The following is a 15,810-nucleotide window of genomic DNA, read 5'->3' on the forward strand; positions in this document are numbered from 1 at the left end:
TTTTAAAAGACTCTGCACATATTTCTCTGTGTTGATGAAGTTGTGGTAAAACAGGATCTTCCCCATGTGGCTAAGTCACTACAACTTTTTGAAAACCAACTGCAGCTTGGCAGTATGTCAAGAACCCTATAAGTTTTAGTACTCAGGAGGCTGAGGGAGGGAGGCCAAGAGTTCAAGACCAGCCTAACTATATTGCAAGGTCCCACCTCGACAAAACAAAACAAAATTTACAAGATCCCTAAAAAGGTTTTGTATTTAGTACTCAGTACATAGTACTCAGAAATCTGTCTGTAAAGCACTAACTTTAACTAATGAAATAGTCACCAAAAGCCGCTTTATTCTGCCAAAATAAAACAACATAAATACCCAACATGGTCCAAGTAGATCAGTTGGTTCAGAATGTGATGGTTATTATAGTAACATAGAAATGGCTAATTTACAAGGTAAACTGAGTCAGGGAGATATTAAAGTGACTTATTCAGTGTGTTTATTACATATGTTTCATTATTTACTTATTTGGGTTTTTTGGGGGGTTTTTGGTGGTGGTAGGCAGTGGGGTTTTATTGAAGTTGTCTGTTTGTTTTGTTTTGTTTTGTTTTGTTTTGTTTTGTTTTGTTTTGTTTTGTTTTTTAGATAAGCTCTGTCTGTTACTTAGAATGACCTGGAGGTTACTTTGTTGCCCAGTCTAGCCTCAAATTCAGCCTTCTGAATGCTGGAATTACTGGTGTGAGCCCCCAAAGATGGTTATATACTGCCATTGTTTTAACCTAGTACCTCATGGATGCTAAGCCTTCTACCTACAGAGCTATTTCCCATCTCTCTGTTCTTTTTGTGGTGAATAGTATTAATTTATGATTGTCATGGAAATTATCCTAAAAGCACCTATTTAAAAAATAAATGACCTGCCCCAGAGGCATTGCAGGTGTGGCTGCTGTGTCACATGTACGTCAATAGGTGGCAGAGGGGAGAGAGGCTATGTCTATGCTCAGTGTTTTGACCTGTAATCACTGACCTATAAATGATTGGTAGACTAAAATCCCCCGAAAAAGTGAGCCGAAGACAACTAGCAGTCCAGTGCCAGGCAGACCCAGATGAACTTCAAGGAAGGGGAGCAAGCTGGAGACTAGAAGCATCCTTCCTGGACCTCCAGCCCCAGGTGGCCATGAGCCCAAGACAACCATCATCAAAAAGGGCCACTTGGGTGGGTGGGCTGGACAAGGATAGAGCCCAAGATGACCACCAGGTTAGTTCCATGAGACCACTCCTGGGAAGATCCCAGACACTCGGAGACCCCAGGCACCACTGAGAAGAGCACGTAAGTGGTGGAGAGATGGAAGAGAAAGAGAAACAGAAGGATGTGTGCATAATGAAGAGGCAGAACTGGAGGGTAGTGAGGAACAGCTGATGTGAGTAGCCAGTGATGCCACCTGGGATCATGGTAGGGTCCTGGCCTGTGCTGCCACTAGGAGCCACATCTGTGTCTGTGGCCCTGCAGCAGCAGGACTGTTACCCTCGAAGGCCAGGCAGATGTCTCCGGTCTGTTCTGTCACTCAGGGACATGCTGATGTCTGAGGGCTGTGCAGAACTGGCCCCACCCCTCACCTGGGCATCATGGGAGAGCTGACCCTGAGCGTATGAGAGCAGGAGAGCTGACTCTGCCCATAGCCAGCTTCAGTACTCAGGAGAGCAGGCTCTGCACATTGTGGGTGTGCTAGCCCCAAGGATTTGGGCATGGGAGAGCTGGCCCTACCACTTGCCTCCCATGCAGTGGTATAGACAAAGGAGAGATACTGTCCTCTCCCCTTGGCCCCCACCAATTGTAGCAGGTGGAAGACCTGGCCCTGGCATCATGAAAGCAGAAGAGCTGACCTTGTCCTTCATGCACTATAGCACTCAGGAGAGAGGGCCCTGTACCTCGCCTGGGCAACAAAGAAAACTAGCCTTGGATGTGGTGGTTACAGGTGAGCCAGCCTGCAAAGGCTCTTGGGCTCTTGCCTATTGGGCAGTGGCAGAGGGAAAGGTGCCCTTCTCCCCTCCCTTGTCCCTCACCATCTATGGCAGGTGGGCGACCTGGTCCCATGGTCATGAGAATAGACTTGGCCATAACCCTCAACAGCTGCAACAATCAGGAGAGTGAGCCCTGCACCTCACATGGGCAACAGAATAGAGCTGGCTGGTCCTGGTTGCAGGGGTTGCTGGTGAACTGGCTCTGTGGATGTGAACGCACAAGAGCCAGCAGGCTGACCAACTCAGATTCCTCTCAGGCCAGATCCAGGGCTTGAATCAGTCCACCCCAACATCTATCCCATTGATGAACTGCTGGAGTGCATGTAGGGGCTGGTCCTACAGATCCACAACTACAGAATCCCCATGATATAGGCTATATATTCTATATCCTCTTGGATATCCAAGAGGCGTCTCAGTGAGGCTCCAGTAATGATAAGAGTAGCAAAAATGAGAGGCCTCGTATCAGATGAAGGAGTCATTGACATGAACATCTGCAAGCAGAGAAGTGTGGACAAAAGGGTATACTGTGTGACACACTGCGGCTTCCATATTGAGATTTTTTTCTGTTGGTGGGAGGTTGCAAGGGTAGAGGGGCAAGTGTGAGGGGAGTGGGAGATGAGTGGGATTGGGGTACATGTTGAAACGCACAAAGAATTAATACAGAATTAAAAAATAAATGAATTAGGGAGGCAGGAGCATGCACACCCTTAACTCCAGTTGGGAGGCAGAAACCAGCCTGAATTCCAGTACAACCAGGGCTACACAGAGAAATTCTGTCTCAAAAAAAAAAAATCAAAAGCTAATAATCATAATCATAATAAATAAATGAGCGAAGAATTGCTTGTGCCTCTGTACGATAGTAATGAACAACCAGAAAGAGATTTTAAAACTAGTCTCATTTACAATATCAAAAAGGATAAGCTGGGCCGTGGTGGCTCACGCCTTTAATCCTAGCACTCGGGAGGCAGAGGCAGGCGAATTTCTGAGTTCGAGGCCAGCCTGGTCTACAAAGTGAGTTCCAGGACAGCCAGGGCTATACAGAGAAACCCTGTCTCGAAAAACCAAAAAAAAAAAAAAAAAAAAACAAACAAACAAACAAAAACATGACCAAAGAAGAAGAAAAAACAACATGTCTTTGTTCTTCCTTTTTAAAAACAGCCTCCCTGTTCCCCGATGTGATCATTCTCCTATTGAAAGTGTGTTCCCGTGGCTTTCAGTGTACCCAGAATTGTGCATTAGAATGGTTACCACACTTTCCCAGCCACTCTACTCCCTAGCCAGCCTGTCTTGACAGAATTCCCTAGTTTTGACATTGCATATAATCTGATTGCATAATGTATGACCGCCTGTGACTAGCTTGTTTGACAGCTGACTCTTTCCAAAGCTCATTCCTTTTGTAGCATGCCCCAGCACTCTGCCTTCTGAATAGAGCACATTTTATCTGTTCACTGGCTGATGGGCATGAGAACTGTTTCTACTTTGGGAGATACTATAAACAATCCAGATATGATAACCCAGACAAACATTTTTATAGGGAAATGTTTTCATTTCTCTGGAGTATATACTTAGAGCCAGAGTGATAATAATTTTAAAATTCTTTCTTAAAAAACTATGAAAAAATGCTTCCAAAGGCAGTTGAATTAACTTATACTATAAGGTATATATGCCACTTTGGAAAGACCAAATTTTCAGATAATAAGCATAGAAGGAAAAGAAGAAACATTTTTAATTTTATTTTTTTAGAATGAAATAAAAGAAAGACAGAGTGTCACCCACAAGGCATGCATGGTGGCCAGAGGACAGCTTTTGGGAATTGGTTTATTCCTTCTATCATTTGTCTCTCCAAGATTGAGGCCAGGTCATCAAGTTTGGCAGCAGGAACCTTTATGCACTGAGATATCTCACTGAGCCTAAAGATATGGAAAACATTTTTTAAAATAATTATAACAGAAAACTTCCCAGAGTTAGAAAAAGAGATGGGGCTGGAGAGATGGCTCAGCGGATAAGAGCACTGACTGCTCTTCCGAAGGTCATGAGTTCAAATCCCAGCAACCATATGGTGGCTCACAACCACCTGTAACAAGATCTGGCGACCTTTTCTGGAGTGTCTGAAGTCAGCTGCAGTGTACTTACATTAAATAAATAAATAAATAAATAAATAAATAAATAAATAAATAAATCTAAAAAAAAAAGAAAGGAAAAAGAGATGGCAATCTAGACAAAGGAGACATTTAAGACACCAATCAGACATGATCAGAGAAGGACCCCAACCTACTCCATGTTATAATTAAAACACAAAATACACTGGAAAATTATTGTGAGCAGCAACAGACAAACATCGAATCACATAGAAAAGCAGGCCCATCAGAATAACAGCAAATTAATCAACTGAAACTTTAAAAGCCAGGAAGCCTGGGAGTGGGTATTTCAAGTTCTACAAGACAACTGCAAACCCCAACTGTGAAATCAAAAAAGTTACTGTCATAATTGAAAGAAAAATAAAAGCTTTCCATGATAAAAATAGTCTAAAAGAATTCATGACCACTAAGTCAGTGCGACAGAAAATATTTGAAGGAATGAAAAAAAAAAAAAAACCCATGAGGCCACAGAAAAGAATAAACCACATAGAATAATAGTTAAGCAAGAGAGGAAAAGGGAGTAGAGGAGAAACACTACAAAATCAACAAAATTTCAAGAATCAATATATAACAGTTATAATGCTGAATAACTAATGATCTCATTTCCCCATTCAAAAGGCACAGATTGCTAGACTGGATCAAAAAGCAGAAAATATGTATGCCCCAATTATAGGTCCACCCAACTTCATAAAATAACAAGACGACACAAATTAACCCTAGCACAGGAAGAGGGGCAACTTCAATATTCACTCTCACCAACTGACAGGTCATTCTAACAAAAAATACAGAGATGTGTGACTCAGCCAACACCATACATCAAATGGGCTTAACAGACATCTACAGACCATTTCATCAAAACACTGGAGAAGAATTTATTCTTCTCCACTGAACCTTTTCCAGAATAAATAAAATACTAGAGGGAGAGAAGGAAAGACAGAGATAGGCAGAAATAGAGACAGAAAAAGAGAGATGGAGAGAGAACAGGAAGTTGGTGGGTAGGAGATGGAGGTAGATCTGGGAGGAGCTGGGTGGTAAATATAATAAAATGCATAGTATAAGATTCTTAAAAAATAATAAAATATTATTTAAAAAACAAACCATATATTAGTACACAAAACATCTCAACAATTACTTCAAAATTGAAATAATTACTTTTGTCTGGTGACTGAGAATGGGTGGGGGTGGGTTGGGGAGCCGGCTGTGGGGGGGGGGATTTTCGGAGGGAACACTAGGAAAGGGGATAACATTTGAAATGTAAATAAAGAAAATATCATATATTATATATATATATACCACCTAAGCCACATGCTGAGGAGTTAAGGATGAGCTAGCTGCTCAGTATCTGAAGAGCTCCGTCTGTAGCTCCTGTAGTTCATCCTATTGAGTAAACTAAAGCTTGGTTTTGTGACTCTCTCTGAGCATCAGAGCACTTAAGCCCCTGTTGTTATCAAGCTTGGTGTTTAGGTAGCCTAGAATAAATACCCAGAGCACTTGGGTTAGAAGGGGCAATTCTGACCATTGCATTAAAGTTTCCTCAGTTTCTTTAAAAAAAAAAAATGGGATACAGAGCTAAACAGAGAATTCTCAGCAGAAGAATCTTGAATGGCCAAGAAGCACCTAAAGAAATGTTTAACATCCTTAGTCATCAGGGAAATGCAAATCAAAATGACTTTGAGATTCCACCTTATAGCCATGAGAATGGCTAAGATCAAAAGCTCAAAGGACAGCACATGCTGTCAAGGTTATGGAGCAAGAAGAATCTTCCTCCACTGCTGGTAGGAGTGCAAACTTATACTGCCATTCTGGAAATCAATTTGGCAATTTCTTAGAAGACTGGGACTAGTTCTCCCTCAAGACCCAGCTATACCAGTCTGAGCATGTACCCAAAAGATGTTCCACCATTCTACAAGGACACTTGCTCAACTATGGTCATAGCAGATATATTCTGCTGCCAGAAACTGGGGAAAAAAAAACTAGATGTCTCTCAACTGAAGGACAGATTCAGAAAAATTTACACAATGGAATACTACACAGCCATTAAAAACAAAGGCACCATGTATTTTGTAGGTAAATAGATGGAACTAGAAAATATCATCTTGAGTGAGGTAACCCAGACCCAAAGGGATATGCATGGTATTTTGTGCTCACTTATAAGTGACTATTAAGCCATAAAATACAAAATAACCATGCTATAATCAACAGGCCTAAAAAAGCTAAATAACAAGGAAGGCCCAAGGGAGGGTGATTGAATCTTTCTCAGAAGGGGAACAAGATATTGGAGGTCAATAGTAGGAGGGAATTGGGTAGAAGAGGGGATGGGCAGGGAAGCAGGGCAGCAGGGTGTGTGGGGGGGAATCTTATGTAGGAAAAGCAGGGGATAGAGAAAGGAGATCAGCATTGGGGATTTGGACAATCTCTAGGATGTGCCAGAGACCTGGGATGGGTAGAGGTCCCAGAGGGTATATGGGGGCTACCCTAGCTGAAACTCCAAGCAGTAGGGGAAATGGATCCAGAAGTGGCTACTTCCTGTAGCCAGGCAGGACTCCCAGTGGAGGGATAAGGACAGCAACCCAACCACAAAACCTGCTACCAAAATGTGTCCTGCCTACAAGTGTGCAGGGAAAAAGAGCAGAGACTGAGGGAATGGCCAACGAATGGCTGCCCCAAATTGAGACCCATATCCTGGGTAAGAACCACTCCTTGACACTATTAATGATACTCTGTTATACTTACAGATAGGAACCTAGTATAATGGTTCACCCAGCAGCCAATGGAAAGAGATGCAAAGAATCACACCCAAACATTAGATGGAGCTTAGTGAGTCTTATAGAAGAATTGGGAGAAAAATTGAGGGACCTGAAGTGGACAAAGACTCCACAGAAAGACCAGTCAACTAAACTGGATCCTTGGGGGATCCCAGAGACTGGATTACCAACCAAAGAGCAAGCAGGGGCTGGACCTGGGCCCCCTGGACATATATAACAGATGTGCAGCTTGCTTTTCATATGAGTCCCCCAACAACTAGAGCAGGGACTGTCCCTGATCTTCTTGCCTGTGGATCCAGTGCCCCTAAATGGACCACCTTGTTTGACCTCAGTGGGAGAGGATGCACCGAGTCCCACAGTGACTTCATGGGGCGGGGGTGACGGCATGTTCATGATGTTCTTGTTAAATGGGGGGTGGGGGTAATTAGGAAAGGGGAAGGTGGAAACTGGGAGGAGAGGAAGAGTTGATATTGGTTTGTAATGTGAATAAATAAATACAGAGAGACCTCAAATAAAGAATTTATTGATCCCTCTCATTAACATAGGAAAAGAAAAGCATACTAGACCTCAAATCAGTATAGAAAATATTATTAATATCAGGGCAGAAATTAATGAAATGGAAACAAAAAACCCACAAAGGATCAAAGAAGCATAAGTTTGACCACTATGTAGGTAGACAATACTTCCTTAGAAGACATTGGTTATTAAATGAAAATGTCAGTGTTAACCATGAGTAATAATGGGAGACTCCCAAAAGAATGCAGCCTATTGCTATTGCTCCTGGCTGACCACCAGAACTAGATGGTAAGATCTTATTGTTGATGCATGAGTTGGTTTCAAGATAAAGATAAGGATAAAGAAAGAGAAAATCAACAAGATAGATAAACCCTTAGCCAGACTCACTAGAGGGCACAGGGAAAGCATCCTAATTCACAAAATCAGAAATGAAAAGGGAGACATAACAACAGATCCTGCAGAAATCCAAAACACCATCAGATCCTTCTACAAAAGGTTATACTCAACAAAACTGGACAACCTGGATGAAATGGACAACTTTCTAGACAGATACCAGGTACCAAAGTTAAATCGAGATCAGGTTAATGATCTAAACAGTCCTATATCCCCTAAAGAAATAGAAGCAGTCATTAATAGTCTCCCAACCAAAAAAAGCCCAGGACCAGATGGGTTTAGTGCAGAGTTCTATCAGACCTTCAAAGAAGATCTAATCCCAGTTCTTCACAAACTATTCCACAAAATAGAAGCATAGTAATTCTATGAAGCGAGATTTACCTAAACCACAAAAAGACCCAACAAAGATAGAGAAATTCAGACCAATTTCCCTTATGAATATCGATGCAAAAATACTCCATAAAGTTTTTGCTAACCGAATCCAAGAACACATCAAAACAATCATCCATCCTGACCAAGTAGGTTTCATCCCAGGGATGCAGGGATGGTTCAATATACTGAATTCCATCAACGTAATCCAGTATATAAACAAACTCAAAGACAAAAAACACGTTAGATGTGGAGAAAGCATTTGACAAAATCCAACACCCATTCATGATAAAAGTCTTGGAAAGATTAGGAATTCAAGGCCCATACCTAAACATGATAAAAGCAATCTACAGCAAACCAGTAGCCAACATCAAAGTAAATGGTGAGAAGCTGGAAGCAATCCCACTAAATTCAGGGACTAGACAAGGCTGCCCACTTTCTCCATACCTATTCAACATTGTACTTGAAGTCCTAGCCAGAGCAATTCAACAACAAAAGGAGATCAAGGGGATACAAATTGGAAAGGAAGAAGTCAAAATATCACTTTTTGCAGATGATATGATAGTATATATAAGTGACCCTAAAAATTCCACCAGAGAACTCCTAAGCCTGATAAACAGCTTCAATAAAGTGGCTGGATATAAAATTAACTCCAACAAGTCAATGGCCTTTCACTACACAAAGGATAAACAGGCTGAGAAAGAAATTAGGGAAACAACACCCTTCTCAATAGTCACAAATAATATAAAATACCTTGGCGTGACTCTAACTAAGGAAGTGAAAGATCTGTATGATAAAGAAGATCTCAGAAGATGGAAAGATCTCCCATGCTCATGGATTGGCAGGATCAATATAGTAAAAATGGCTATCTTGCCAAAAGCAATCTACAGATTCAATGCAATCCCCATCAAAATTCCAACTCAATTCTTCAACGAATTAGAAAGGGCAATTTTCAAATTCATCTGGAATAACAAAAAACCTAGGATAGCAAAAATTCTTCTCAAGGATAAAAGAACCTCTGGTGGAATCACCATGCCTGACCTAAAGCTGTACTACAGAGCAATTGTGATAAAAACTGCATGGTACTGATATAGCGACAGACAAGTGGACCAATGGAATAGAATTGAAGACCCAGAAATGAACCCACACACCAATGGTCACTTGATCTTTGACAAGGGAGCAAAAACCATTCAGTGGAAAAAAGACAGCATTTTCAACAAATGGTTCTGGCACAACTGGCGGTTATCATGTAGAAGAATGTGAATTGATCCATTCCTATCTCCTTGTACTAAGGTCAAATCTAAGTGGATCAAAGAACTCCACATAAAACCAGAGACACTGAAACTTATAGAGGAGAAAGTAGGGGAAAGCCTCGAAGATGTGGGTATAGGGGAAAGATTCCTGAATAGAACAGCAATGGCTTGTGCTGTAAGATCGAGAATCAACAAATGGGACCTCATAAAATTGAAAAGCTTCTGCAAGGCAAAAGACATTGTCAATAAGACAAAACATATTGTAAAGGATATTTACCTATCCTAAATCAGATAGGGGACTAATATCCAATATATATAAAGAACTCAATATAAAGAAGGTGGACTCCAGAAAATCAAATAACCCCATTAAAAAAATGGGGCTCAATATCCAGGGATCCATCCCATAATCAGCTTCCAAATGCTGACACCATTGCATACACTAGCAAGATTTTTCTGAAAGGACCCACATATAGCTGTCTCTTGTGAGACAATGCCGGGGCCTAGCAAACACAGAAGTGGATGCTCACAGTCAGCTATTGTATGGATCACAGGGCCCCCAATGAAGGAGTTAGAGAAAGTACCCAAGGAGCTGAAGGGGTCTGCAACCCTATAGGTGGAACAACAATATGAACTACCCAGTACCCCAGAGCTCGTGTCTCTAGCTGCATATGTATCAGAAGATGGCCTAGTTGGCCATCAGTGGAAAGAGAGGCCCATTGGTCATACAAACTTTATCTGCCTCAGTACAGGAGAACACCAGGGCCAAGATGTGGGAGTGGGTGGGTGGGGGACTTTTGGGATAGCATTGGAAATGTAAATGAAGTAAATACCTAATTTTAAAAAGAAAGATAAAGAATGAGATCACTCTGGAACTAACCTGAAAAGTTCCTCAGTGCTGACTACTTTCATAATTCCCAAATGTGCTGTGTAGGTTACTGGGGGAGAGAAGCTGTTGGTACCCAATAGAGAACCAAGTGCTGGACTCCAACACACCAGGCAAGATGTGTTCATTGGTACAATATGGGGTGAGCAACTGCTTCCTGATTGGATCTGAGGTTTGCTTCACAGCACGGAATTTATATCTACTACTGTGAACCCAGTGCAAAGCCCCTGGCATTGAAAGTTACAGTGGGGACCTACTATTGCTATTGCTGAATGATCATGTTGTCAAATGCTCTTCTAAATCTTTCTGTTTGATCCCATAGATTAGTTATGTGCCTTGGTGAGAGAAGCTTCTTTGTGCAGCAGACCAGCAGTGCAGAGCCCAAGGATGGGGAAGAGGCTATGAGATGCCGTCTTCTGAACATGGCATGGCTACTGTGCTCAGGAATTTGCAGCAGCTGTGGTTAGCTGCTTTTGGAATCACTTGACTCCAAGTAAAGAAGTCAATTGAGAGCTAAAAGAAGTTGCACTGACTGCAGGCCAATCAAGCAGCATCACCCAACACTGAGTCTCCCAATTTATGAACATAGCTATATGTCCATGTATCTTTGTCTTCTATACTTCTTTCATCAATGGTTCGTAGCTTCCCAAGTATGGCAGTTGGGCTGCCTTCTATGGAACTCACATTAAATTAATTTATTCTTATCGATGCTGTTACAAATGTTATTGTTTTTGTGTTGCTACTACTTATGGGGAGCAGCATGGCTGACTCCTGTGTGCAAATGATACAGTACCCATTGTACCTGTCTTTTGCAGTGTTGTTAGTGTATCCATTAGAATTGTCTGTCTATGAAGTTATCTATGGTGCAAATTCAGAGGACACTTCATTTCCAGCTTCAATCTTGCTTGCTTGTTCTTCTCATCTTATTACTCTGATGAATGTTTCTGGTAACATGCTGGATGCAAAGGACAAGAGTAGCCTCTATGTCTTGTTTCTGAACTTAAAGGTTTTTGCTCTTTTGCTTTTGAGTAGAATGTTTGTTGCACATTCTTCATAGAATACCCTGATGAGAGAGTCCTCTTGTGGGTCCATTTCCCCAGCTTATTGTGCTTTTATCAGGAAGGAATATTTTTTCATTGTCTATTAAAATAATTATGTTGGTTGTTTGTGTTTTCTTTTTGTTTTAGGTATGGTCTCCTGTAACCCCATCATGTAGCCTTAAAATTGCTATGTCTCTAGGGATGACCTTGAATTCCTGATCCCACTGCCTCTACACTCTAAGTGCTGAGGTTACAAGCATTCACTGCCTTGCCTGTCTAATCATATGGGGTTGCTTGTATGGTATGATTCACTAATATCTGACTGTCTTCAGCTAGGCATGGAGGGACACACCTTTAATCCCAGCAGGGAAGCAGAGGCTGGCAGATCTCTAAGTTTGAGGGGCAACCTGGTCTATTGACCTAATTCCAGGCCAGCCAGAGTTACATCAGGAAACCCTGTCTCAAACACCAAAATCAAAAAACAAATACACATTGTTTGCCTGTCTTTATTCTTACCCAGCCTTCCACCAACATTTACATAGTTTTCAAAGTCCTTCTTTTTGAAAACACTCTTCCAGCAACCACAAGGTGGCTCACAACCACCCATAATGAGATCTGACGCCCTCTTCTGGTGTGTCTGAAGACAGCCACAGTGTACTTATGTATAATAATAAATAAATCTTTGGGCCGGAGTGAGGAGGGACTGAATGAGTAGAGTTGACCAGAGCAAGCAGAGGTCCTAAAAATTCATTTCCTAACAACCACATGAAGGCTCACAACCATCTATACAGCTACAGTGTATTCACATACAAAATAATAAATAAATAAATCTTTAAAAAAAAAAACACTCTTACTTACTTGTTTTGGTTTATCTTTACTATTTGCCTCCTGCTTCCTTCCCCCTCTGCATCCTAAGCACTGAGAGCAGTGGGGTCGTTGGATGTCTTTACGTGATCACATCCTGTCCTGGGCTGGCATCCAGGGTAATGAGCCCTCAAAGTCATATTTCCAGGCCTGATCTCTTCTTTGAATTCAGAGCATGCCCCACTGTCTCTTATGATTCTACATTTTCTGTGAATAGTTCAACTATAACTTGCTCAAAGCTAAATGTTCTACATCTTCTTTTATTCAAATCTTATCATTTACATTCCAAAAAATGCATCTGGAATCCAACAACTTTTCACAATCTCTGCTGGTAAAGCCCAGCCCAAAGCACTGACAAGCTGCCTGTGGATGGCCAGGAGAACCTTCCTTCCACCCCATCTATTGCTTTAACTAGGGCTGGGACCAGCAGGCAAGCCCCTCATCACTCCACTCCACCTGTGTTTAGTGAATGCCTGTGATATCCATCAAATGGCCTGTTTCCCTAGGACCACATGCAACAGACAGTTTAAGGTTGGGAAACCTAAGGCATCAGTGTCTAACAAGTTCCCACGGTCAGAATATCATTCAGTCTCAGAAAGAGACTTTTGTAACGAGAGGGATGAAGAGAGAGGATCTTGTGCTAAGTGAAATGTTAAATGCAGAAAGAACACAGTGCCATCTTGCTTCTGCATGGGATCTAATGAAGCAAACACACAAGTACAGAAAGTAGAGGGTCTGGAATGAGGGCTGAGTGTTTATGAGCATTTATTGTTCATGCAGAGGACCCTAAGTCTAGCTCTGAATATCCATGTGGAATTGTTCACAACAGCCTCTAACTCCAGCCACAAAGACCAAGGCCCTCTGTAGCCTTTACAGGTACCTGCACACACAGAGCGTACACTCACACAGACACACACATATGCATGAATAAAAGCAAAATAAAATCCTTTAAGAACAGCAAAAATAGAAAGCAGAAAGATGGTTGTCAAGAGAGGAGGGGCCAAAGAAATGGGAAGCTAGAGATAAACATTCAATTTTCTGTTGCCTTCTCCATTACATCACAATAAAGCTCAGTCCTCTTGCTGTGGCCTCGAACCCTCACGGTCCGAGTCTGCCTGCACGGTACCCTTTGCCTCTCACCCTCCCAGTTTCATCCACATCTACACAGTCGTGGGGGATGCCAACCATCCTGCCCAAGGACTGCTGACTCCTTCTCAAAGTTCATGTCAGTTCATGCTACCTTTCCTGGATATTATTTTTCTAAATACTTATTCATTTTTCTAAAACAAATTTATGTGCATGAATGTCTTGCCTACATGTATGTATGTGTACCATGTATGAGCCTGGTGCTTGCTAAGACCAGGAGAGGTTGTCAGAGCCCTTGAAACTGTAGTTACAGATGGTTGTGTACTGCCACGGGGATGCCAGGCACTGAACCTGGATCCTCTGGGAAAGCAGTACTGAGCCATCTCTCAAGGGCAACATGCACACTTACCCGGTATCATTCTTTCCTCTGATATCAATCATGTTGCCGTATGTTCTTTTTATGGTTATGTTATTTATCTTGACAGAATCTCATACAGGCCAGGCTGGCCAGCAGCTGACTGAGGCTGAAGATAACCTTGAACTCTTCATCTTCCTGCTTCCAAGTCTGGAACAGTGAGATTTCACCTTGTGAACCAACAGCACTGTTTCTGTGGTGCTGGGCCCTGAACCCAAGGCCCCTACATGCTAGGTCAGCTCTACCAATGCAACGATGTCCCTCCTAAACTCTCCATAGCTATTCCCTCATCTTTCTCAAAAAATAAAATAATTTCCCCTTCTTCATTAATACAACGAATGTAAACTCCCGGAAAGAAACAGTAGCCTCAGTATTATCTAACTTTAAGTGAGATCTGATATATATCATTGATGTTCAATTAACATTTGTGGAAGGAAGGAATGAGTTATATTTGTGAAAGATATAAAAGCAAGGTATCTTGAAACAACTCAGAGTAGAAAAGGAAATGTGTATTCATTTATTCATTACAATTAGTTCTGAAGCATAGTACAAGTTAGGCATGATAACAATCTCAAAATGAGTTTTCCTTATTTTTAAAAAAAAGTTTAGACAAGATCACACCATGTAGCCCTGGCTAACCTGGAACTTACTATGTAGACCAGACTGGCCTTGAACTCACAGATGTTCACTTGACTCTGCCTTCCAAGTGCTGGGATTAAAGCCATGTATCACTACAGCCTGCCATTATTTTTAAATTAGCATTCACAATATTAAGTTTCATCGTGGTACTTTAAAAACTAGTGTGAGAGAAGGGGGAGGGGGAGAGAGAGAAATGTGTATGTGTGTACATACCACGGCACACATGCAGAGGTCAAAGGACATTTTTGGGAGTTGGTTCTGTCCTTCCACTGTGGATTCTGGGGATCAAACTCAGGCTGTCAGGCTTAACAACAAGCACTGTTAACCTCTGAGCCACTTTGCTGGTCCACATTATGGAATTTTCAAACCAAGTCAGTTTTTGTTGACTCCCTTTGCTCCCTTATTGCCCATGCCTCTGCTCCCCTGTGCCCACCCATCCCCCCCCCAGCCTTCTTTCTCCTTCCACTTCATGTGTGTTCTATGTTTCCCTTCTACCTATCTTAATGGCTCTTTTCTCCCTCTCATGGCTTCCTTCCTAGTTTCATAGCTCATATCCATACACACTCTACCTATATATATTCATATAAACATTATAAGCTAGATTTGTATATGAGAAACCCCTCTTTGAGTCTGTCATCTCACTTAATATACTATTTCCTTTGTCCATCTATTTCCCTAACATTTCATTTTTCTTTATAGCTAAATAATGTCATGGCATGTATTACCTCATTTTCCTTATCTAGTCATCTGTTGATGGACATCTTAGCTAGTTTCATTTCCTTGTTATTGTAAATGATACACACACACACACACACACACACATCTATATATAGATGTGTGCATGTGAAGTATTTCTGTGATAGGAGTCCACTAGGTAAATACTCAGAAGTGGTACTCCTGGGTCATATGGTAACTGTGTTCTTTTTTGTTGTTGTTGTTGTTGTTGTTGATTTTGAGAAATGACTATATTGCTCTGTATAACAACTATACTCATTTTATTCTCCCACTGTCAATGAGTAAAGGGTCCTCTTCTCTTTTCAGTTTTCCAAGACAGGGTTTCTCTGTGTAGCCCTGGCTGTCCTAGAACTCACTCTGCAGACCAGGATGGCCTCAAACTCAGAAATCTGTCTGCCTCTGCCTCTCAAGTGCTGAGATTAAATGCGTGTGCCACCACTGCCCGGCATAAAGGTTCTTCTTTATGCACAGCCTTACCAGGGTTTGTTGTCTATCAAAATAATGTTTACTGAACATTTAAAGCACATATAGAATCCCAATATGATTAGTTATTTAACATAGCACCAACTGTCCCTCATTGGGTCCTTTCTTGGACAATATTTTTCATCTGTAGATGAATAGAGCAATTTTTGTCCAGTAGCTACCTTGCCTTAACTGGAGCACCTCTATATGAGTTTTTTATTCTTAAGTTCTTCTTTGAAGGGAAA

The 15,810-nt window shown here is 41.6% G+C and overlaps 1 non-coding gene across 1 annotated transcript; it reads left to right on the top strand.

Annotated features, from left to right (window-relative positions):
• Positions 1-901: 901 nt before the first annotated feature.
• Positions 902-1,038, top strand: LOC115031009 (small nucleolar RNA SNORA17). Its single transcript, XR_003836601.1, has one exon. It is a non-coding gene; the product is annotated as a small nucleolar RNA SNORA17 (small nucleolar RNA).
• The last annotated feature ends 14,772 nt before the right edge of the window (positions 1,039-15,810 follow it).

Source organism: Mus caroli, unplaced genomic scaffold (assembly GCF_978045245.1).
Source record: "Mus caroli unplaced genomic scaffold, Mus_caroli_1 scaffold_6, whole genome shotgun sequence".
Classification (NCBI taxonomy): Eukaryota; Metazoa; Chordata; class Mammalia; order Rodentia; family Muridae; genus Mus; species Mus caroli.